Below are 26,399 nucleotides of genomic sequence, written 5' to 3'. Positions count from 1 at the left end.
GCCCGAACATAATGTAGCACAACAAGTGGAGAGAAGGGCCGGATCAGATGTGCCGTACAGAGGGGAAAGCCGAACTTATCTGTTCACATAGTACAAATGACAGCAATGCAGTATAGCAATTAATGGTCCCAACCAGCAGCCGGCACCATCCGGCCGACAGGGAAGCTCCATTATTAATACATCACGTTGCACAACTTTCCAGGTAGTGAAGCCAACAGGTATGTCTTGTGAACACGTCCGCACCGCCAGTCTTATAAAGGCACGTTGGGAAAATGTCTGGAACAGATACGACTAAAAATCTGCATGTCACATTTGTTGGAAGGAACAGCACAGCATGCAGCAGCGTTCTTGTCAAAATGATGAAAAGCGTAAAAGCTTCCCATTATAAGCCGGCAGAGGATGTTGGTTGGAGTTTTAAACTCTGCATTGTGATTCCCATTATGAATGAAGTCTGAAAACACCAGTAAGGTCACATTTGCAAATGGCGACAAGAACGTAAAGTCTTATTGCCATTTGCGACTTGCCCTGCTACCATTTTGGGTCTGTATAACCTGTCTGGCGGGGGGGGGGGATAGTTTTCCCTAACCTTTAGAGACCAGCACGATATGCGGCGCATCTGATACACGCCTTCCGCTGCTGCCCGCAACAAAGCAGGAGGTGGCACAGGGGGTAAATATTTATCAAAAAGGGGAGGACAGCAGGTTGTGGATACTAGTCTGTAAGAGCTCATCACATATTTGCCCTCACTGGCAGCATTTATTCTCACCATAGCATGTCCATCTCACAGCTTGACTTGCCCCATCATTGGCTGGCGGATGACGGTGATAGGTTGGGCATGTTGTGTTACCTCCTCAGTCATGGTAAATGGCGCTCAGGCAGGTCTGCAGCCAAAGCAGGTGGTTCACATTATTAATAAACACTGCAACTTGCCATTTGTATAGATAAGACTAGTGCTATGCAGCCGCTTTTGGATGCGCAGCTGAAGTTGGATATGGGCGTATTTTGATAGCATGCCGACAGTGTATTCTATGGACAGCAGCCTAAATAATGCCAGCCGTGTTCTATCATAAGTTGAGGCAGCTTTCACATGGGCGACAAAAATCGGTCCAGGTCCTCCTGTTGCGCTCCTAGGCGTCCTGCAGTTCTTGTTCGCCCACAGACGATAACTTCCTGGTTGCGGGATTCAAAAATCCCACCTCCAGGAAGTAATGGCTCTGATTAGTTCATCCAGCACTACTCAGCCAATCAGTGCAGCGCTTGATGAACCAATGCGAGGGCTGTGATTGGCTCATCTAGCTCTGCATTGATTGGTTCTTCAAACTCTGCTCAGCCAATGACGTTGTGGAGGTGGGATTTATGAATTCCCTGAGCTGCAACACTGATTGGTCAATTCATAAATCCCACCTCCGCAACGCAATTAGTTCTTCAAACTCTGCTCAGCCAATCAATGCAGAACTGGATGAACCAATCACAGCCCTTGCATTGGTTGATCGATCGAGCATTGCATTGATTGATTGGCTGAGTAGCACTGAATGAACCAGAGCCATTGCTTCGTGGATTTTTGCATCACGCAACCAGGAAGTGATCTTCTGTGGGTGAACAAGGACTGCAGGATGCCCGGCGGAGCTCTGGAGAGCAGCAGCAGGACTCAGACCAAGCCTTTAAGGTAAGTACTCCCATTTTTCTTTTTTCATGCATTTCAGCTAGGGCTCAGCGTTCTCGCGATTCTATAGCTGGCAGCAGCGAAGCAATGTGCGATTTTTCACAAGAAAAACGCCTCGCTGACGCTACAAAATCAGGAGAAGACGGCTGCGGCATCAGTGCAATTTTGTAGCGCTGATATCGCTGTCGCCTGTGTGAAAGAGGCCTGAATGTGATTGGCTAATACTTAGAAATGAGCGAGTATACTGGCTAAGGCACATTACTCCAGCGAGTAGGGCCTTAGCCGAGTATTTCCCCGCTCGTCTCTAAAGATTCAGGGACTAATACTGAATACAACCCTATCCCCAAATATAAGAGGGTGTGCACACTTATGCAACCACCTTATTTTACTTTTATTTTTCCATCCTAAATGATTCTTCTGGCATTTCGAGAAGGGTGGGTAGAGTTTTTATATGGACTGTATTTATGTACAGCCAGTTTTACATGAGCCTAATAGTGCATTTCTGTGCTTATTGTACAGCCAAAAGTCCCGGCCAGACTACGGACTGAATGATCAAACTGACAGCAATATAACACAAGAATGCTGTAAACTGGGGTTATCAGATAGGAAAAAGTAGGGATATTCCAAGTCAGGATAAGCAAAGACAGGATTGAGTTGTTCGAGAAAGAAAGAGGTCACGTATCCAGGGAGGGATGAAATGTAGCTTTAGTGCAACAAACAGGCCACGTGTTTCAGTGTCGTGCGGCTCATTCAGACGGAGGTGCTCCTATCCGGTGCGGACGGAGGCGGCAGCAGAAGTTAACTGCCGTGGCATCAGTACCGCCACTTCAGGTGGGCGCATTTATGCACTATATCGCTGGTCTTACTGAGCGGCGTTCTCTTGCAGCTCCTCCTTTTTTGCTATAGAAGATTGAGGCTGGCCAAATGGAAAAATTATACAGAGTCGGGCCGGCTGTAGCCGATAATCTCTACTGCCAAACTACAAACAACCCACAGGGGGAAAAAATAAAAATATTAAAAAATAAATAAAATAAAAAAAATCACAATCCACACCAAGCTCACACAATCTCGCTGCGTGCCATCAATCGCCATGTACCATCTTGGCGTGTGTGTACGCCAACGTAGAATATGCCATGTATTTCATGTAATTTGTGTGAATGGCAACATGGCCTCCTGTAGGTTACTGGAACAGCATATTATGTGCATAAAACCCGAGCGAGATTTGTGCGTTGCGAGATACAGAAATGTTCCTGCATAGCACCACGTTGCAAATCACAGCAGGTTCGTTCTTTTGGCAATATCGACCATTGTTTTCAATGGGGTCGGTGGCCGCAGCGCCAGCCCCACTGAAACCAATGGGAGACTATCGTGATACCCTGCCGCAGCTGTGACAGCTGCAGCAGGGGATTCCTTCAGCGATCTTCTCCCATTCAATGGGCCCAGCGCTGCAGCGGAGAACAGGCCAGCCCCATTGGAAACAACGAGAGAAGACGCAATCTCCTGCCACAGCCGTAACAGCCACACCAGAGATGAAGGGAACCCCTGCAGGGAAACTGTGAGGGAGATATTGGGCCGTGAATCACAGCTGATATCACCCTCCCTGGTGTGCAGGAGCCCTTATGCAAAGTTTAGTGCAGATTGTCTTGTAGGATCTAAGAATAACAACCAAGTCATTGGTTTTGAAATCCGCAGGAGCGGGTGCAAAACGCACAATAAATTACTTGCGGATTTGAGCGCACATTTTGACCTGTCTTATTGAAGTCAATCAAAACGTGTGCAAAATAATGCATAAGCTGCAAGTCTCAATATCTACTGTGTGCCCAATGCCACACAGAAAAAATTCTGCTACATGCAGTTTGGGTTTAAAACACCATCCACGTATTCTGTAACCTCCCATGGATGTGCAGTGCAGATTCTGAGAGAGTTAGGGCGCCTGCAGACGAGCGGAAATTCCGTGGCAAAAATTCCGCCGCTGGAAGCCTGCATAGGATTGCGTTAACAAACGCAATCCTATGCAGACAAACCGCACCATGTTCTATTTCTGTGCGGAGCTCGCAGAGCCCCCCCACAGAAACGTCACTCATCCGGCGCCGGTCTGCGCATGCGCCGACTGCCCGGCAAGCCGGCACATCAAACAGCCGGAGCTGCGGACGCGGGTGAGTACGCGCTGGTCCCTGCAGGCACTCGGATCGGGTCCCACGGCGAGAATCCTCGCTTCCGGATCCGACCCGCCCATCTGCAGGCGGCCTTAAAGAGTTTACTTTTCCAAAAAGTATATATTAAAAAAAAAAAAAAAAAAACACACAAAACAAATAAAAACTTTCTAATCTACTTGCCTAACCAAAGTATCGCTGCCCCTAGTTGACAGTGCTGCATGATCAGGTATTAGAATATTGAATTATAATGCCCACAGCCATATTTATAACTCGTTCCCTGCGGCGTAATAACACTATTAGGTTCTATTAGACTTAATGGCTCAGTCCTCACATGCAAGATTCTGCCTCAGAAAAAAAATTCAAAAATAAATTTAAAAGGAAAAAAAAAAAACACCACCACACGGGGCATGTTCTATTTTACAGCATTTTTTTGCGGCGGGAGGGCTCTATAATATAGTATTAATGAAGACTGAGGTAAAAACCGTGTTTTCCCATGTTCGGCAGCGGCGGCTTTTTTAAAAAAAAATCCCCGCGGCCCTGAAATTGCGGGCATATCCCGCTCCGTTCATGGGCAGGAGGCCTTAATCTAGTCCTGCCAGCTTCCGATTTGTATTACCCATTGCCTATGATGCTACGGGTTCAGGCCTGTATACCAATGCTCACACATTACAGAGTGCTTGGAATTAAATCTGGCCCTTTATTGAAGCGGGTCCATCCACACTGAACGCGATGTTCTGACACAAAATACTGCCTTTATCCTGCTTGATATGGCAGTATCAGCTGCCGACACCTCGCATCATCCAGTTTGTGGGAATCTTTTACAGAAAGTAAAGAAAAAGCTATCTTTGGATGTTTAACCCCTTAATGACCAGCCCATAGTGTTTTTACATCCTGCTCAAGTGGGCTTTATTCTCTGAGGATGTAAAAACATGCGTCCTACAGAGAATAAAGCCCCGTGGGCTATGGACGTGACAGCTCCATGCTGTCGGTGCCCGCAGGTAGCCGACAGCATGGAGCTGTCATCCTGGGCTGCGCCCCCTTCCCCCCGGCATTGCGATTGGATAGCGCCGATCGCAATAAAAAGTGTAAAAAAAAATTTTTTAAAAAGTGTAAAAAAAAAAGGTTAAAAAGTTAAAGATTCAGCTGCCCTGATGGATCGGATCCATCAGGGCAGCTGAAAGTACTTACCCAGCTTCCCTGATGTCTGCCGCGGAGAATGGGTCCTCCGGGACCCGGCGCGGCTCTTTTGCGTATGCGCGCTAGACGAATGACGTCACGCGCATGTGCAGAAGAATGAAGGTAGCCGGGAACCAGGGGATGTCCCCGGGGACAGCGGCGAGCTGTCCCCAGGCTCGCGATCGCCGCTATCCAGTGGATAGCGGCGATTGCGAAAAGTTTTTAAAAAAGTAAAAATAAGGTTAATTTCACCTCCCCTCATGGATCGGATCCATGAGGGGAGGTGAAAATACTCACCCCCGGTCCTCAGCGGTGTTCTGGTCTTCCAGGACCTGAGTCCCCTTCTACGCATGCGCGCCCGATGATTGACATCGGGGCGCGTGCACAGAGAGGCTCAGGACCCGGGAAATTTAAAATCCCTCTGCTCCTGGCTGCCATGTGTAGCCAGGAGCAGAGGGATGTCACTGCAGAGATGATCACTGTTATCCAATGGACAGCAGTGATCATTTAAAGGAAAAAAAAGTGTAAAATAGTAATCAAAAAAAAGGTTAAAGTGTAAAAAAAAAAAAGTTTAAAAAGTAAAAAAAAAAAAAAGTTTAAACCGCTTACATTTCATCTTCCCTCATAGATTATATCCGTGAGGGAGGATGAAATTACGTACCTAAGGCCCCCGGATTTATCCGCGGACCTTACCACAGCTTCTGCGCACGCGGCCGTCAAAGCGGCGGACGCATGCGCAAAAGCTGTGGATTGCCAGGATAACTTAAAATCTCCCTGCTGCTGGCTACAAAACTTAGCCAAGAGCCTGGAAATTTCACGGGGGGCCGCGGTGAGCGGTTCCTGATCACGTGTTCGCCGTCATCCAATGGATAATGGCTATCACGTAAAAGTTTTTTTTAAAAAGTTAGTTTCATCTCCCCTCACCGATGCGATCGGTGAGAGGAGATTAAACTTTTTACCGGAGGCCTCCGTATTTGCACCCCAATGCGATCCTCATCCGTGAACTTACCCGGATTATGCACGTGACCGCCGGCAAAATACCGGACACATGCGCAGGAGTCGAGGAGCCAAGGAAACGTAAAATCTCCTTGCTCTCGCCTGGAGCAGTGACGGGTGGCCTCGTTGAGCGGTCTCCGGTCACGTAATAAAAAAGTAGCGATCTAACATAGGTCGCTCTCACATGACCGGATAGGAATTACGGATTCCGCATGCTTCTGATCCGCGGTAATACGCAGATCAATCGCATTGGATTACACAATTACGCTCACATTAGCGGGTTGGAATTGTGCAATCCACTCGCAGAAAAGAGAATGCAGCAGGTTCTATTTTACCGCGGCTATCCGCAGCATAGAGCCTATTGTGCTCCATAGTCGCAGATATACCCGCTGCCCATACGCAACTACGTTGTATGCGGGCACCCGCGTCATCGCTAAGCGACGGTGCAGGAAATACTAACAAAAAAAAAGGTGTACTGTGCATGAACGCCCGTGTAAGTACGCAGTTATGCGCAGTACATTACGTGGCCGTACGCAGGGTCACAGCCGAGCTCACAGCTGGGGTCTGCTGCGGACCTCCACAAGGGGATTCCACCTACGGCTGCGTGAGCCCGGCGTTATTCAGACCGCTACCTGTAATACGTATTTTACAAGAAGCCCCGGGAACGCTCGCCTTCCTGCAGTTCCAGGAGCAGCTTGTTGAGCACCTTCTGTGTGAGACCGCTGCACCTCCGCAAGCTTATGAAGACTCACGGAACGCTACTTTTTACACCCCATCCCCGCCGCTGAGGTCACGAAATACCCCCCAAAAAGCATGAGAGGAGGAGGGATACCCGGTTTCTTGCCCCATGTGCCTAACCCAACCAGCCTCCGTAATTACCCCTGTCTTCGGACATAAAACGCAGTTTATATTATTACCTTTATCTAATATTTAGGGAATGCCAAAAAAATGGGGGGGGGGGGATTATTTTTAGGAAGTCAATTTTTTTTCCGTATAAGTGGGCAATGGGGCCTGGAATTTATTCAGTTCTGCCCTGAAATCCAGTGGGCATTCCCTCCATTACAGGCCTTGCCATGTGTCCTGTAAGTAGATTAGGGCCACAACGGGTATGTTTCTGAACACGGGACAAACGGGGGTATCCATTTTGGGGTGAACGTCTTCATTCCTATGTACACTGTACAAAAAAACCTGTTTTTAAATTGACACAATTACCAAAAAAATGAAAATCGTTATTTTTTTCCTTCGGCTTGGCTTAGATTCATTCAAAAACTGTGAAGTCAAAAAAGTCATCGTACCCCTAGATAAATTCGTTAAGGGGTCTACTTTTCAAAATGGGGTCACTTGTGGGCGTTCTCCATCGTTTTGGTCACTCAATGGCTCTACAAGTGGGCAATGGGGACTAAATCTCCTTCAAGCAAAATTTCTGTTCCGAAAGCCACCAGTTGCTCCTTTCATTTTGGGCCCCATTGTGCATATAGATGTAATACTAGGGCCACAATGGATATGTATCTGAGCACGGTACAAACAGGGGTATCCATTTTGGGGTGCAAGTCTTCATTCATATATGTGCTGTACAAAAAAACTGCTTTTAAAATGACAGAATTACCAAAAAAATGAAAATCGTAATTTTTTTCCTTCGGCTTGGCTTAGATTCATTCAAAAACTGTGAAGTCAAAAAAGTCATCGTACCCCTAGATAAATTCGTTAAGGGGTCTACTTTTCAAAATGGGGTCACTTGTGGGCGTTCTCCATCGTTTTGGTCACTCAATGGCTCTACAAGTGGGCAATGGGGACTAAATCTCCTTCAAGCAAAATTTCTGTTCCGAAAGCCACCGGTTGCTCCTTTCATTTTGGGCCCCATTGTGCATCCAGACGTAAGATTAGGGCCACAATGGGTATGTTTCTGAGCACGGGACAAACAGGGGTATCCATTCTGGGGTGCAAATCCTAATTTTCATGTGTACTATAGAAAAAAGTCCTGTCTTTAAAATGACATATTTGCAAAAATATGAAATTTTAGTTTTTCTCCTCTAAATTGCATTGACTCCTGAAAAAAAACTGTGACCCCCCCTCAGTGAATACGTTAAGGGGTTTAGTTTTTAAAATGGGGTCATTTGGGGGGGTATCTATCATTTTGACTCCTATGAGCCTTTCCAATCTTGGCTTGGTGTAGGAAAACAAATTGTTCCTCAAAATGCTGAAAAGTAAATGTTAAATTTGTACGTCTCCTAAATGGTTAAAAAAAAAACGAAAGTTTTTCCAATGTGCACCCAAAATAAAGTAAACGGGTGGAAATATATATCTTAGCAAAAATTTCTATATGAGGTTTGCACATATTTGAGATATTGCAGTTGGAAATGTGAAAAAAATGACGATTTTTTCAAAATTTTCCCAATTTTGGCGCTTTTAATAAATAAACACAAATTCTATCGGTCTTTTTTTTCCGCCTAAATAAAGTACAACATGTGGTGAAAAAACAAGGTCAGAATCGCTTGGATATGCAAAACCTTTCTGGTGTTTTTCCATGTTAAAGTGACACGTGTCAGAGTTGCAAAATTTGGCCTGGTCATTAAAGGGGTTGTCCCGCGAAAGCAAGTGGGTCTATACACTTCTGTATGGCCATATTAATGCACTTTGTAATGTACATTGTGCATTAATTATGAGCCATACAGAAGTTATTCACTTACCTGTTCCGTTGCTAGCGTCCCCGTCTCCATGGTGCCGTCTAATTTCAGCGTCTAATCGCCCGATTAGACGCGCTTGCGCAGTCCGGTCTTCTCCGTGGTGAATGGGGCCGCTCGTGCCGGAGAGCTGCTCCTCGTAGCTCCGCCCCGTCACGTGTACCGATTCCAGCCAATCAGGAGGCTGGAATCGGCAATGGACCGCGCAGAGCCCACGGTGCACCATGGGAGAAGACCCGCGGTGCATCGTGGGTGAAGATCCCGGCGGCCATCTTGCTAAGGTAAGAAAGAAGTCGCCGCAGAGCGGGGATTCGGGTAAGTACTAAACTGTTTTTTTTTTAACCCATCCCTTGTGTTGGTCTCGCGCCGAACGGGGGGGGGCCTATTGAAAAAAAAAAAAAAACCGTGGCAGTGCGGGACAACCCCTTTAAGGCGCAAACAGGCTTGGTCACTAAGGGGTTAAAAAGACAGCAGGGCCACCATTTTTCTATAAATAAATTAAAAAAAAAAAAAAATCAAAAATGTTACGTATTACCTGAAAAATGCTAAAGATTTCACTTTACTTTGAATTCCTGAATACTTCGTGGCATAAACTGTCTCTGAGAACGGCTTGGCATCTGAGTGGCATGGAGTCTACGATTGGATCTTTTAGGTTTCCGCATCTTTTAGGTTTGCGTTGCCACTTCAAGGCGTTTGAGATCATTTTAGCTGAGCAGCCTATAACTTGTTTCACTTTTCTTAATGTTTTTCCTTTTCCTAAGGCAATCCATCAGAATGCGTGGAACGACCCATTTTCACCAGTATTACAGAAGGAACATTTGCCACCCGCCTACCATAAATGGGGGCCAAGAGTGACACCTGTCATTCCATGGAATTAATTACGTCACCAATTGAACTCCTCACTGCTATTATTTTGAAAATTCCAGGGGTTGTCCGAGTTGTAAGAAACCTGGACAACCCCTTCCTTATGCATTAACAAATGGGGTATACTCGCCTCTCCCCATTGTGTCCGGCGACGGCACTCGGACCGACACTCTGGTCTCTGTAGTCTCGCCTGGTCTATGAGACATCACAGGTACTAAAGAGACCAATAACGGAGGTCAGCTATTTTTGACATTTTTTTTTCTTAATATAGCTTGTACCATGCAGGTTAAGCAATGTAATAACTTTTTTTCTCTGGGGCATTACAAACGCAGTGATAACAGATGTGGTTTTTTTGTTGTTGTTTTTTTTTACATATCGTAGTAAAGTGGAAAAGTTGGGGTTCTGAAGTTTTTACCATTTTTTTTTAACTTAATTTTTTTATTTTTGTCCAATTAGGGGTTTGAATATCACCAACTTTTATCATTCTTATAATACACTGCTATACTTCAGTATAGCAGTGTATTATAAAACCTATGAGCCTCATGGGCAACCGTAGTTGGAAGACTAGGCGGCCATATTCAAGCCTCAGGGCACCATAGCAACACATCGGGATCCTGCAATCACATTGCAGGGGTCCAACTGGTGACAGAGGGATGCCCCTCCCTGTCAGGCTTTTGCCCGCAGCACGATTGGGATTAAACAGTGTGGATCTGAAGTTTCTCCGGTCCCTGCTGTTTATGCAAGTGCCAGGCTGTTATCAAACATTTGAGGATCTGTACCAGGCCTCTGATGCAGCACCGTAAAAAGGCGAACTGCATCAGAATAAAGTCTCTTAATGGACGGTCGTAAAGGGGCAACACGAATGCATTAAACAAATAACTAGAGACATTTGTGCCCATTTTTTACATTAAAAATGTTTATGTTTTTCATTAGAAAACCATTTTCTTAATAAAGTTTTGCCGCTGAATTTTTTTTTTTTTTTTTTTTTTTAAGGAAAAAGTAAGCATATGCTAAACATCTGGAACGTGCAGCCATACGTCTTCCACTGACCACTTAAAATAAGTATCCATTTCCGTACACCTTTTTAGTAAGATAGAAAAGCGTTGTAATAGACACTTTTCTATCCTGCATTAAGAGGAGAAAAAAAAAACACACGCCTTCACAAACATATGTAAAGTCAAACGCTGTCAAAAGTATGTCTTTTTTAAACAAAGTTTGACCCATTCTAGCCTAAGAGTACGTAGAATTCTATATTTTTGAGTGTCTTTTGTATAATAACGTATTCAATTCACAAATGGCAAAATCCTATTGTGAATGATCCCCGACTCCCTAAATAGTAGCTTGTGTACAAAAACAAAAAAACAGACATATCTGCCCCAATATAGCATGGAGCATTGAAAAAAAACTAAAAAAAAAAAAAAAAAATCCAACTATAAAAAGGATTCCTAAATGAAAGGAAACTTCGGAAACAAAGCCCCGGCCCGCCAGCGCCATGATGGAAACTGTTTTGCTCTAGGAACAAATTATGACCCGACTTTTAGTGGAGAATGGCGCTTTGAATGAACAATCGCACAGCTCTGCGGACCGCTACCTGCAAAGCCAATGTTTTTGCCAAGTACATTTTGGCAGAAGAAATTCCCAGAGGCGCTAATGCTGCCAACGGGGCGATGCCAAGTGACAAACAAAAATTGGGAAAAGTGATAGAACTCACAAGTGCGTGATAGTGACATATCACCGGTGTTACTTATAATGGGATGCTACACAACTCACTATAGGTCGTAAACAATACCAATATTTATCAATCCCTCAATTAAAGGGCCACTCTGCTGATTGTATTAATTCATTACGTAACCCCCCCCCCCCCAGTATATATAAGTCGGCTAGTGTTGCCTTGGTTACTTATTCCTATCTGAAACTCCTGGTTTCTTTCTCTTCAAATGGTCATGGGATCTCAATTCTGACCAACTCAGACCTACGTGACCGTTATGGATTCGTTTTCCAGTCAGTGTGATGCTGTTGCATGATCACTAGTACGGACACTCCTATCACAATTATTGATGATGAGACAGCTGCTGTCACACAGTTATAATAGAGGTAATCACAGCTCATCCTCCAGATTGTATAATTATGGTATGTGGCTTATTTAGTTAAATTGTTCCCCTGCAGGAAAAAAACAGGATAGCCTTAAATAATGCATCATAGGATTGATTGAAAGCAAAAAAAAAAAAAAAAAAAAAAAAAAAAAAAAGGATGGAAACCAGCTTTCGCCCAATCCCTTCCCTGCCCCAATTTTTTTGCTCTTGGGATAGGAAAACAAAATGCTGATGTGAACTCAGCTTAAGAGGGTTCTGTCATTAAAAGGATTTAAAAAAAAAAAAAATTTCTATACTTACCTATTCCTCCCCAGGCAGCCTTCTTGCCAAATCTTCACCTCACCGCCCTTCTCCTGGGTCCCCCAGCCCGCCAGATCCACTTCTTCCTGTACCCAGTCAATAGTGACAGAAGGTTCACTGCCTAGCAGAGAATGCCGAATCCTCGACAGCCTGCTTTAGCACAGCTGTGCATGCACAATGTCTCACCGCGAACGTTTCACATGCTACATGAAACACTAGAGGCGGGTTATCGCACACACACACTAACGCAGGCTGCTGAGGATTCGGCATTTCCTGCTAGGCAGTGAACGTTCTGTCAGTGGTGACTGGGTATAATGCCCTGCAGGAAGCACAATGCCGAGAATGGATGCGCCAAAACAGGAAGAGGTTCCAGACGGCTGGAGGTAAGGTGACCTGGGGCACTGGAGGAGCCAGGAGAAGATCGGGGAGGAGAAGATGCGGTAAGAAGACTGACAAGGAAGGAAGTATTGATTTTTTTTTTAAATGACAAAACCCCTTTAAGCCTTAAAATAGGCTTCTCAGCGGGCAACTCATCACCAAAGGCAGCATTACAAGGAACGTCAACACCTCTATAAACAAGGGTGCCACCATTTACAATAGCTGATGGTCACAGCTCACCTCCTCCCTCTTCCTGCACAATAACCTCTGCACAAGTCACAGAGCACGCCCACAAAGCTCCCATAGAAGTTAGTCACCTCCAAACCACATGACCCCAATGGTTCAAGCAAGTTTCTAAACTACTAGCAAGAGGGCCGCCCCTATTATCACATAAAATAGTAAACCTACAAGTAGAAAACAGAAACACAGCATACGTTGCTTTAGCAGTTTTCATCATTAGCAATATAGATGATCCATCCCTCTAACATGTCACAGTCCAAGACAGGCTCTTAGGGAAGGGAACGAGTCACGTTAACAAGACGCCATTGATCATTTTATGCCGGCTGAAACTAATCGACAAGCGCACGATTCTCGTTCGGTCATTCTCGCTTGTACTGAACAGCTATCGTTCACTTTTGTTTGTATATTGCAACGATAATCGTTTTGGCCAAACGCGCCTCGAGGATCGTCATACCGCTGACATCACTGCTCTACTTGTGAGAGTTTTTTTTCTTTCTTCGACCTTTGACGAGATCTCAAATGTCTTAGAGATGTTAGGCAAGGTGCAAGTTGAGGAAGTACCTTGTGGGCCTTTTATAAAGACTGTCACTCCGTACTTCAGCAGGACAAGGAAGAGGTGTGGCGGCAGCGCTCATCTCAGACCTTCTTCCGCCCAAACCTCAGGGTCCATTCCAGAAAGTTCTGTCATTATTTGGTACAGGATTCAGACGTCAGGGCCAAGCAGAATATCGTCTGAATAGACAGATACAAGCAGGAAACTTTGTAGAACACTTAGGTGGGTGGGGGAAACTTTTTGGCACTATGGTTGTGACTGTCATCTTGGTGGCAGCCGTCTTGGAATCAGCCCAAGAAACTTTGATGGAAAGGAGTCATGGGACACATGACTTAAGAAACTGATAGCTGCAGCCATTTTTTCAATTCCTTCAACCACTTTCAAGTTATGGCTGTCATGGGGAATATTAATAAAGTTATATTGAATTATGTGTATGGAAACCACTAATCGCGTGTCTTTACAGGTACTTCTATAGAAGATAATCCAGGACATACCGACTATCAGGATGATCTCTGTTAACAGAAGGTCACATGGGGTGGCCGAGGCTGTCAATCAGGAACACCTAGGAAGGAACTGGCAGTGTCCAGAACCTACCAAAAACTGGTTGTCCCCGCAGCGTTCCTGATCCGAGGGCAACAGTTATGCTAGCGGTTTTCATGATTAGTCCACATAAAAGCCCTTCCCCACTCCCATTACCAGGTGGTCAGGGGCTGTAAAGGGCCTTTTATACAACCCAAAGATTGGGCTGGAACATTCATAGGACCATTTGCTTGCCCGATCACCGAGCTACGTGAACTTGTCCCAGATCAGTCAGTCAATGAGCACTCATTCATCAGCTTATTGCAACTTCTATGTAGCTGGAAGAAAAAAAAATTAGTCAGCAGCACACCCCCCAATATAAATGGAGGGGATGTTTGCTGATCAATGAATGAGGCCGAGTGTCGCTTGGTTTTTAGGCAAGCTCTACACCAAGAGGCTCCAACAAGTGAGTGATTTTGTCAGGTCCCATATTTTGAAGGTGAGGACAGTTCCCTGCAATTACTCTCTTGAGAGACTGCTTGGGCAGCCATCAGCCTGTGAAAAAGTACCCTTAAACCACATCCTGTAAAAAAAAAAAAAAAAGGGGCATGGAGATCCCGATGGGAGACAGGAGTAGCCTCCCTTGCCCTGTCATTGGATTACATGCCGCAGTTAAGGATTGTGGAATGCTAGGGGTTAAAAGGCCAGGATCTCAGGTTTCTAAAGAAAATTTAAAAATAGTAGATCGTAAGTACTCCAAAATAGTACCAATGGAATCTACAGGACATCCCACAACAAACGAACTTTGGCGACAGAAAAATAAAATGTTCAAAAATTTAAGAAAATGTGGTTCTAGGGGGTCAGAGGACGCAGCAGGAGATAATAGTATTTTTTTTTTCCAAAGAAACTTTACTTTTTAAATGTAGTACAGCAAAAAAGAAAAACTATGTAAAATATGGTTTTGCCGTAATCATACTGACCCCATAGAATGAAGTAATTTTTGCTGCAGTGTGTAGACCATAGAAACAAAGATAGCGGAATTGCACTTTTGTTCCCCATTACATTCCCCGGCTGGGTCGGATGCCCACTGCGAAAATCTCACAGCGGAATCAAACCCGGTGCCCAGCCAGAGACACCTACTTAACTGTCCGGATCTACTGCAAATGTCTTGGCTGGCGCACATGCACAGTGCAGGGCATGACGCTCCGTCGTGGATCGGCGGCGATTTCAAAATTGACATTTCGGAATTGCCGCAGATCGGACGGCTTCCATAGACTGCAATGGAAGCAGGCCATTCGATTTCTCACAACAAATAGAGCATGCTGCGATTTTCCCCTGTGGGCAGACAAATCAGTTGATTTCCGCTCAGGGGCACGGAAGAATCTTGTAACGTAGCATGCCACGGACGGACATTGCTGTGGAATGTGAGGCGGGCTTCTGGCCACAAATTCCGCAGCAAAAGTCCCGCCGTGGGTGCTGGGCCTTAGAATGTCAATCCATTGAAAAACACAACACGACAAGGAAATAACGAGCTGCAGACCGCGATGTTGGTGGACAAATAAGAGACAGGATTCATTTATTTTATTTTAAAGAGGAAAGGAAAAAAAAATGTAAATGGGGGGGGGGGGGGGGGGGGGGGGAGAATGGGGCTGCACACTTAGGTGGTTAAAGCCCATTACGGAGGTAATTAAAAAGGTGTATTGGTGGCCACTAAGAGGTTAATAAATACCAACCACGGAGGTTTGTGAAGCAAATGTATAGCAAATAGAAATAACCGTAGATGAGCCAGAAAGTGCGTCACATAACTTTATTCTATTTTTTTTTAAGGAGGGGAGGGGGGGGGGGGGGCATTTAAACCATCTGTTGATCAAACAAGTTTTAATTAAAATTTAAAAAAAAAATTGTTTTTAAAAAAGGCATAAAAAACAATAAATGTAACCCACCGGTGGGTGGGCTTTATACAAGCCGTAAGTGCTGAGGATGCCTCTGCAGATATTCCGCAGCATTGCGGCTGGGTTCACACATGTGGAATTTCCCTGCAGTCGCTAATCCCCGCTGTCAAAAATCTCATCCACACGGGCCGGCCAGTCTGTTGCGGCAAAGCTGACGCTGCTGCAGAAAGGTGAGATTTCGGCCCTGTGAGAACGCAGCCTTACCGTTCACAAGACACATGGAGAGGATTGCAAAAATCTCCTTCCGGCGGAGCAGAACCTCCCGGCCCGGAGTCCCTGCGATGGATCCTAAGTCTGAAATATATCCCGTTCACGCTGCGGAATACAAGGGTGGACATCCTCCTGAGATCCGCTTACATTTCTTATGGGTCAATAAGGCCCAATGTCCACGGGTGGATCTGATTTGTAGCATCCGCAAAACAATTTAACGCACACGGCTGTTATTTTTCTTTTCCCCCAGCGTGCGGATCGCGCGCACGGTAAGACATTGTAGCATGCTCCGTTCCTCTGTGGATCCCGCAGGGACGGCTTCCACAGAAGTCAATGGAAGCCATCCGCAGCTGTGGATATACCATGGATCAAAGGGAAGCAAGAGATTAAAAAGAAAAATGATTGCACCGCGCATATGTCCGGACGCATCCGCCGTGGTGAAGGAGGAAGATCCGGCCGGCACAGAGGAGACCCGCGCTGGAGCTGGACAGGTAAGAAAATGTATTCTTCTGTCCATGCCCGCGGGCACAGCTGGATTCAGCAGTAGAATCTGTACGTGCCCGTGGACATTGGGCCTTAGGCGTAGCGCACCATGCTTGTCTGCCCATGAAATGTATGCTTGACATATATGTGTTTTGTTTTACATTACAGTCAAAAGGAGACGTATGGAAACTGGGTCCTCCTGTCCACGGCCCGCGCTGCTATTTCATGCGGATTCCCACAGCAGACGCTCTGCAGGTCATCTTAAAATTGATTTTTTATCCCCCCCCCCCCCCCCCCCCCCCCCCACCCCCCCTTGCGGGAGGGATCGCAGATTGCAGATTTTTTTTTCCATGCAGAAAAATACCCGCCTCCCTAATTGCTTCTAACCTTCGAATCCGCAGCGGAGTATTTGCAGATGCACTGCGGATCCTGAGCTCCCCTAGAGATGACTGGAGCCGGATCCACGCCTGATCCACGGTAAAATGCTGCGATTTACAATATAATCTGCAGGACTTAAAGGGCGGCTGCCCAATGCTTCTCTATGGGCGGCTAGAGCCGCACGGAATCAAATCAATAGAATCCGCCCGCAGACATCGGGCCTGAAGCTGGGAGTTTCCGTAAGTTCAAACTTTTTTTTGTCTCAAATATCTTTGCGGGGGGGGGGGGGGGGGGGGCGGGTCAACTACAAAAACTATCAAAAATACTTGACAATAAAAAGCATAATTTACATTTAAAAGTACAAACATATAAAACCTGCGGCTGTAGTTTATACACTCTTCATGTACGTCTAACATTCTCCATGCGGTGTGGACCACGCACGAATGGGCACCGCATTGTGAGCCAGCTTGTGTTAAAGGGACAACCAATACGATAAGCAAAACTGCGAATCTCTAAATGCTGGACACTACAAATCTGCCTTTCTTGTGCTTTTGCTGTCCACTGCCTGTTGTCACACGGTGCCCGCATCTAGTAACAGATGGATAAGTGGAAGAGGCTGCGGTCTCATACTGCCCATAGAAGTAGATTGAAAAGATGAGGCAGGGATAGAGAAACAGAGACTCACAGGCATGGCTGCTGCAGCTGATTGGGTTTAAGGTCTCACAGCAATGAAATCACATCTACACTGCTCAGTGCTGCTGTACAATGTCTTCCATGATGAGGTTTGTGTGTGCATGCAAGAAGCAGAATCGGCTTTTTCCTCCATGCAAAGTGTATGGCAGACAGCAGAGCAACAGTCTGATCCACCAGCTCAGAGGGAACTGAAGATGGAGCCTGCAGACCTGGTGGGACAACTGGTGAAAGATTCCACATAAAGTCACATGACAGCCGAAAATAGTGTTATCCTCTCACACAGCCATTTATTTTGACAAGTCACCTAGAAGTGCGCACACGCTTTTATATATACACACATTATAGCGGTGTTGTGTCAGCCGGACGTTACTAAACCTCAGCAGTAAAAAGGTGACCAAACTTCCTCAGAGGCAATTAAGATTACAGAAGTAAATACAGCAATTATTTCAAAGGTTAAAGAGTTAAAGGTTTCCCAGCTCTAAAAAAACCGTTGACCTTTTCTCAGAATAGGTCATAATAAACCGCTTGGTGGGGATCCACTGCTCAGCACCCACATCCAACTGTATGCTGGGCGGCTGTCACAGTGTAAGGCGAAGGAAGCAGATAGCTCCATACATTATGGAGTGGCCGACATGGTATTGCAGGCACAACTCCCATTAGAGATATGCCAGGTCACTGCACAATCTAGGGAGTTATCAGCTTCCTGCTCTGTACACCATGACAGCTGATGGGTGGCAGGGTGCCAAGTGGTGAACCCCTGCCAATCAGCTACTGATGACATCCTGAGGATAGGCTTTTTGGTGTGGATCCACATGCAAAATTTGCCCCGTCAGGTAGAATCAACGTGCAGAATTCCGGTGTGAATAATTGTGTTTCCACATCAAGAACTGACCATTGGTACGGATTTTGGCGCTGATCTACAGCAGACTTCAACCCCGTAATTGAAAGGGTGATATCTGCCGCAGATCCGCTGCTGGATTTCAGCGCGCCAATCCCTTTACATCTCAGTGGAGTTACACAGGACTCCTAGCGGTGACTTCCTGCACATCCACTTGGACAAGAGGGCTCAAAACTGGAGCGATCCCCTACAAGGCGGGAGACTAAACCCCACCACTATAGAGGAGCGGGAGGGGAGTGACCAGGATGTCACCATGTGCCATCAGTAACAAGGTGCCCACTAGAATACCCATCAAGGGGCAAGAGATCTTGCCAGCAGGGTGTGGGCGGAGCTACTTGTTCCAGCCCTAGAATAACCAAAGAGAATCAATTCATAACAAATTAGCATACAAACGCAGCTAGCCATTAGTGGCAATTATATAAATGCAACGGATACAGTAATGCAATCAGTGAAATACAATAACTCAGTCAATTAAAGGTCCACAAAGGGGAGGAGACACATGGAAGAACCAATCAGGTTCTAGCTTTCATTTTCTCAATATAGGTCACCGTAAAAGTACGTTCCGTGGCGGAAAATCCGTCCCTAAAGCCACATCATGATCCTCGCCATTGGTGCAGCTTCTGAAGCTGATCCGCAGCAAACTTGCCCTTCGGCTGACAAGGGTGAAATTTGCTGCAGGCGCGGGAAAAGCCAGACCAAACGCCAAGGAGATACCGGAGGCCGGGCCACAAGAGCGGATGCGAATTAAGAATGCCACGTGCATCGGCGTCCGCGTGGACAATCCGCATTAAAACGTGGGTATTTCGACTTTTCCTTCAAACTCACAGATACGAACTGCATATTCCGTGAATGAGAGGGGGGGGGGGGGGGGGGGGGGGGGAGTCGCAGCATGCTCCATTTTACCGCAGATTCCACGATGATGGCCTCCATTGATGTAAGCGTCCGACCCTTAGCCTATTAGCAATACATATGGGCTGCGGGTGGCCGTGTCATTGCGGGAAACACAAAAAAAAAAAAAAAAAACCAAAATAAAAAAAAAAAAAAAAAAAAAAAAAAACACAAACTGCACAACACGAGTGCCTGCGTCATACAGGTTAGCGCCGTACGCAGGGTCAGCGGCCGGGCTCACAGCTGGAATCAGTGGGTAGCACTGCAGTTCTGGAATCATTTCCTGCCACAGACAACATCTGCGCGTTCTCCTCACAGACTGATGGCAGTCATTATACGCAAGCACATGGGCGATTAGGGCCCCAACAAATCAATACAAACCAAAAAATGGCGCGTTATGTTTTTAATAACATTTCATAAAGCGGTGCAGATATTTTTCGCGGTGGACCATTATCACCTCATGCGCTGCATGCGACGCACCCACGGGCGGTATTCCTGCGGCAATTCACCCGTGTAAGTACTGTCCGGTTCTGAGATGAGCGGCGTTCACATGAAAGGGTTAATTCACACGATCAATTTTTCCACTTGGATCGACAGATCCATTTAGAAAAATCGCTGCAGGTCGTATTTTCGTGCGATCATTCGTCAAGGACCGTCCGCTATTTTCTACGGCAACCTCGAAATTTTTTTTTTTTAATGCGCGTGAAAACAGGATGGTGTGATGCAACTTGTGCGCATTTACTGCAAAAACGCATCATACATGTATAAACCCACATGGGGGATCCATGGACGACTATAGGAAGGCGCAGCGTCTGCGAGTCCAGATCCCACTCCACGCTGATTAGGCGGAATGTGATGCAGTTTTTGACGTAGAAATGACCGATTTTGGTGCAAATTCTTTGTGTCGGCAGATCTGAGCCCCATGAGCCGTGTGTGAACAGCACTGCGCCCCCGCGGACGCCCTGCAACGGGCAACATACACCACCGTTGGCACAGCCAGACGCGCACTGCGTGAGAATACTCGCAACGCGTCCCGTCTTAGTTCGTATCACGGATCGAAATTGCCGTTAGATCGCTTTCACGCAGCCGAGAAAATCGTGCGAGACGCACAAATAGGAACGCCATTCTTCTGGTGTTACCTCGGAAACTCCCCCCACCGCCATTGTTTTCTCCATCCTCAGGCCACATTGACATGAGTTTCGTATGTTGCGAGGCGCACAAATGTGAACTCCGCTCTTTGAGCGATGCGGCGAGGTCGAGGTCATAACTTTCTTTTTTTTCATTGCGGCACGTCCAATTTTTCCGTGTCCTCCGAAACGCGTCGCCCATTGTTTTCACAGGACAGTCCGACACGCGGCGAGGTTTTCCATTGAAACCAGTGGAACACACTTTCCGGTCCTCCGCTGCGCGGGATACAAGCGCCGGGCACAACCTCCCGGACGTGACACGTGGCGTATTTGAACGAAAACCGCGTTCCATCCGCTTGAAAAAAAAAAAAACGTACGTTGGGAGGCGCGATGTCGGGCTCGGTCTCTTGTCCCGGCGCGGCGTTCGCCGTGTGCATGCAGCCGGGTAAAATACGCAGCGAACAGACATTAAAAAAAAAAAAACAGCCATCTTGGGGGGGGGTTTGCATGCATGAAAAACGCAGCGAATACAGGTGCGAGATGGACGTAAAAAACGTGAATACGCACCAAATACGGCACATTTTTTCACAGACCTAAACGCCATCCGCCAGTTGGACGCAGGCTCATCCCCACCCACGGCACCCAGCTTTCCCACCGTCCAGTATGGTGGCCGAGGAGGAGATTATCCACCTGGGAGAGCTGGGTTGCCCCTCCAGGTGCGCTGATGTCCTCCATTGTGATGCAGACTCCTTCCTCCTGCATACAGTCTATTGTCCCCTGTTATCAGCCGCTGCAGGATCCCCCTCGTCAGTGCAGGTGACGCGGCGCCCTCTCCCCCGGTACCGGCCCCGTTCCCGCCCTTCCCCCCTCTCACCGTCTGTATTTCCGCGCAGTGATATCCGTCGAGTCCGTCCTGGAGATCAGCCGGGCAGGATTCGCAGTATGTCCGCCATTTTGTGCACCCCCCGCCTCTGTCCTCCTGCTCCTCCCGGGTTTCCCCCGCTTTGCTCTCTGCCGTCGGCACACAGGCCCGGGCTCAGTGGGGCCCGCCGATCATGTCCCGAGAGGTGGCCCGGATGGGGTGTGCGCGGACGCTCAGGGATCTGGCCGGATCACTCCGCCTCCTCTTCCTTGGACACGGCGGCTCGCAAGGTCCTGGCAGGGCGCTAGAAAGGAAGGCGAGCCAAACGACTACGGGAAATACACCGGGCCGTGGGTCCTGTGCCGTGAGGACGGGACTCTAATGCCAGGACGAACTGTTAGTAGTCGGGGATCAAGAGCGGGCCCCGCAGTCGGTGAGCGGCATGTGCCTCACTACACAGCTGCCAGGACCTGCGCTGAGCGCTGCGGGGCTTGGAGCAGCCGTCCGGGGGCGGGGCTTGTGGTCTACATGTTACATGTGTGTGACGGCCGGGCTACATGTGTCCTCTGCGCTCATATGTTGCGGTTAACATGTCACACCTTCGCAATGACATCATTGCAGCCTCTATTAAACCTGAAGCATTGCTGACATTTCTTGTTCTGTAGTCTATTGTTCGCTGTTGTCAGGCTGACTAATGATTCCACACTGTATGATTGTTTATGTCTTTATATTAATGGGGTGTTAATATGTAGCCCTGTCTCACGCACTGTTGGGAAAACGCCATTTAACTGTGATTTCGTACAGCATTTAACGCACCCCTTTATCGTAATGGGTGATGAGGGGCGTTAAAAGTGCGTAGGCGCACAAAAATGGAGCAGACAGCGCTCGAAAATTGCGGCGCTACAAATGCTGCGTTCGAACGGCAGCCTGCAAAGCCACATTGAAGTCGATTGAGGCGTAGTATAGCGCTTACCGCGGCGTTTCAAATGCCGCATTCAACGCTGTAATAAGAGCTTGTGTGTGAGAGCGGCCTACGGGCTGCTTCACACTGGCAGTCGCGATATCGCCACGGCAAAATTGCGTCATTGTTCACCCGTTTTAAGCATCAGCTATGCTTTTTCTTGCGAAAACATTGCGATTTTCTTGCGCAAAAGACAATAGTTCTTTCTATTGTTAAAAACGCATCGCACGAAGTTCGGGTGTTGCGATAAAACAAAAACCCCGTAGGGAAACTATAATAAAAAAAAAAAAAGCAAGAAGATAGATAGGGCCGGCAGCCATTTTTTTTCTCATGAAACATATGCATCCGTAAAAGCGTCGCAAATGCGAAGAGAACCATGGAGAAGCACGGGCTTAATAATTCTGCGTTTTCACTTGCGATTTTATCGCCCGTGTGAAACCAGCCTTTGTGGGACCAAAAAAAAAATGCAACGCAATTCGGTTTTATCACGTATCGCGAGGTTTTCAAACTGATAACGGCTGCGTGATTTAGCTGGTAAGAAGTTCCACAATAGCGTGGCCGTTAGCGACTGGAGACTCCAGGTCACTTATGGTGAAAGCGCGCCGTCATGGCACAGCTGCTACGTGGAAATCTAGACTGCCTTCACAATAGCAGTAAACGCTGCGTTTACGGGACTCGCCATGTAAGATCTCAGACATCGCCTTACAAGGTGCAGACATTTTCTGCCATGAGCCCGCAGCGTCCGTCTATGTTGCGGCATTCGGCCTGGAAATACAAGGGTTAAATCCCGCAGCAGATCCACAAGTAAAAACGTGTGGAAATCCGCACCTAAATGGGTGTGCAGCAGCTGGAGAGGCGGCACGTTGCATTTTTTTTTTTTCCCCTGACGAGGTTTGCCGTACGGGATAAATAACGTGTTACTTTGATTGGACACAACGATACCAAGCGCGCTTTTTTTTTTAGGCTGGGGGGGGTCACATGGAGGCGCAGTTGTCACCTGCAATTTTAATCCCAGGATTAAGCAGATTTGCAAAAACCTCGTCCACACACTGCGGCCAGGACACGCTAAAACTGACATGCGGCGCGGAATGCAAAGCCGCAGCATGTCAATTGTATCGCCGTTCCCGCTGCCGGCTCTCTCCTCTCTATGGGGAGACATAGGGCAGCGGCGTACAGGCTTTGAAGCTGCAGAAATCTTGCGGAATTTCCGTGCGGTCCTGCTGCAGGAATTCTGCCCCATGTGAACCCAGCCTTATAAATGGGAAAAGGTTTTTTTGTTTGTTTTTTTTTTTTTTTAAAAAACCAAAAACACATTTTTGGGTGGGGCCTTGAACTTGTGATTGTTTTAACACTCATACAGTATAATGCAGGTGTGTCAAACTCATTTTCACCGGCGCCCACCTCAGCCTAGAGCCACTCACACAGGCATTTGTAAAAACACCGCATTGTTAGACACCACATTTTTTTTTACGCACCCCGTCATTGCAATGGGTGATGTGGTGCGTTAAAAAAAATAAAAATTTTTTTTAAAGCGCTTTAACGCACTAAAATGAAACCTACAGCATTCGTTTAGCGCGGCATCATTAATGCCGCACTAAAACGCTCGTCTGAGAAGCTCCATTGAAATAAAGGCTCAGTACAGCGTTTTTAGCGGGAGTTTCAAACGCCCGCAAAACGCTGTGAAAAAATGTCCGTGTGAGAGCGGCCTTATGGCTGCCTTCAGAGGGCCGATTGTAATTGGACAGTACGAGCCCGTTAGGTTTGACGTACGGCTGGCGGTCACATTAAATGAGTCTGCGGGCTGGAGTCGGCCTGCGGCCCTTGTGTTTGACGTGTGGTATAATGCAATACCTAAGCATTGCATTATATCACGTTTTAATAGGCAGCCATTCATGGCAGCTTTTAGAAGGCCCCAGGCTGCTATGGCAACCAAACCGTACTTTACAATCTCATCATACAAACCCTGCACACTGAGAACATAAATGTACACACTGGGGCGTGAAGGGGTTAAAGGGGTTGTGAGGGGTGCAAGATAGTGTTTAAAAAAAAAATAAAAAATTTGGCCCAGGCCTGTTAAAACAATAACAGCAGGGTTACTTATCCGCCTGCGTGGTCTCCTTTGTTTTGAAACGGTTACCACTTGACCACTACAGCCAGAGGCTGCAGCAGTTACGTGCCATTCAGCATTTTCTATTTCTGTGCGGGTCTCGCAGAGGCCCGCACAGAAATGTCAGTAGTGACGGGCCGGACCCACTCTACGCATGCGCCAGCGCATAGCAGAGAATGGAGACGCTGGGAGAGGGTGCGCCGCAGGCCTCTGCAGGGGCACGGGTTCGCCCTAGTCTGCAGGCGCTGGCTGTCATTGATTTTTCCTCCACCCACTTCACTGTACTCACTGTTCTGCAGCGCTGAAGTGTGCAGCCGCCAGCTGTGACAGTTTTTTCCTCCGACACAGTGGGCTCCATACTGGTGGCCGCGATGTGAAACTTACATAAGGGGTTGCTGCGCGTTGTGGCCGTCCGCTGCAGTCATCCTAGTATCCCGATCACTTCTGTCCCTGGCCGCCACCTGTCAGTGTCCCCAGCGCTGTGTTCTTCATCCTGGCAGCCACGATGCCTTGCGGCTCTCCACAATAAAACTCGCTTCAGACCGCTGTGGCCTTCCTGCCGCATAGTAGGATGCCAGCAGGCAAAGCCCTTCCATCTTGGGATGTGCAGCAGCAGCGGGAGCCACGGTATGCATGTCTCATACATACTTAGTGGGCTGCAAGGACCTGCAGACTTCCCATGTGTGCAGCCAATTAGGTACAGGGGGCATCACGCCCCTGTCAAACTTGGCTCCCCCAGGAGTTCCTGGTGGCATCAAGATACCCTAATACCATATTTGCACAACATCCAGTTTTCCCTGGGTCAGGGCTACCACATCCCTTGAGCCCAGCAGCACTTGGCTGCTCCCAGGCCTCAACTCTCTCTGCATCTTTGCAGACTTTTATGGACTGGGTAATTACCCAGCCTCTGCACCTGAAGAGCTTGCCTCCCCATAGTAAGACCTGGAGTGGAGGGAGTGGAATGGACAGCCCCGCTACCGAGCCTGCCATACATTCCAAAAAAAACAGGCCCAAACACACTTCACCAAAGCATCTCTGGCAGCTACCCTTGCTGGACATAACATCCCTGGTTTTCACAAACTCCCTTCATACCTACTGGGCGTAACATCTGAACCTAGGTGAAATATACGGACCGTCCATTATTAACCCCTTCAGTGTCTCACACTTGTTTAAGCATATAGTTAAGATTTATTCATTAAATAGTCACTAACTTTTCAAACAACGTGCACTTATATAATAACAATGTGATAACCGACAAGAGTGCGATATACTGTATTTACTTTATATAGTTCATTCACTTTGCAAATTGTTGGCAAAAATAAACTGTTAAGGCCCCCTGCACGTGGGCGGAAATTTCACGGCGGGATTTTCCGCAGAATTTCCGCTCGTACCCGCTTGCATAGGATTGCATTAGATAAAGCAATCCTATGCACACAGCCGTGATTTGTCTGCGTGAAAACGCACGGAAAACAAATCGCAGCATGTTCTATTTCTGTGCAGGTCTTGCAGAGGCCCGCACAGAAATGTCAGTAGTGACGGGCCGGCTCCGCTCTGCTCATGCGCGGCTGGCCGGCAGCTGGCACACAGCGCAGAGAGGAGATGCTGGGAGTGGGTAAGCCGCAGGTCTCTGCAGGGGCACGGGTCCGCATCCAGCTGCGAGAATTCTCAGAGCGGGATCCGACCCAGCCGTCTGCAGGCGGCCTAAATCTCCTATTTTTATAGCATTCTCAGGTCAGTTTCACATCTGCATCGGAACTTTCGGACAAGGGTTCTGTCGCAGATCCAGCTGCGAATACCGGAAGCCGTCCGCTCTGTGACACACCCGCAACTATCACTTCGGGTGCTGCAGAAAGGCAGGAGATTAAAAAAAAAAATTTCCACTGCGCATGTGCGGGGGGGGGGGGGGCAAATGCACGGAGGAGACGACCAACGACCCGCACACATCAGGACTGGTAAGTAATGTCTTCATGCCGCAGGCAGGGTGGGATCCCGCGGTGGGGCTCCCGCTCACGGAACCTGACCCGCCCGTGGACATGAGGCCTAGGGCTTCCTTCACACAGGCAAGCGTGATATTAGGCCGTGAAACTCGGTCCTATATCGCGATCGTGAGATGTACCTGCGGATGCAAGGCTTTTTTCAGGCAAAAACGCCTCGCATCGGTGAAGTTCTGATCCTCTTGCGCACGTTTTCTGCCTAATAGATCGGAAGTGTTTCCCATAGA

General features: G+C 47.4%; 1 protein-coding gene across 7 annotated transcripts in view; it reads right to left on the bottom strand.

Moving 5' to 3' along the window:
• Positions 1-21,550, bottom strand: part of NCOR1 (nuclear receptor corepressor 1) — a 139,753-nt gene extending 118,203 nt beyond the window's left edge. For 3 of the 7 annotated variants that reach the window (XM_066599512.1, XM_066599520.1, XM_066599513.1), the window contains exon 1: positions 21,123-21,549. The gene's annotated coding sequence lies outside the window, so the exon portion shown is untranslated. Of the gene's footprint in view, positions 1-21,122 lie in introns of all 7 variants that reach the window. The other 4 variants (XM_066599517.1, XM_066599514.1, XM_066599515.1 and 1 more) reach the window with 2 other exon arrangements.
• Positions 21,551-26,399: the final 4,849 nt, after the last annotated feature.

The sequence above is a fragment of the Eleutherodactylus coqui genome, chromosome 4 (assembly GCF_035609145.1).
Source record: "Eleutherodactylus coqui strain aEleCoq1 chromosome 4, aEleCoq1.hap1, whole genome shotgun sequence".
NCBI classification, from domain to species: Eukaryota; Metazoa; Chordata; class Amphibia; order Anura; family Eleutherodactylidae; genus Eleutherodactylus; species Eleutherodactylus coqui.
This window is presented reverse-complemented; position numbering and strand designations above follow the sequence as displayed.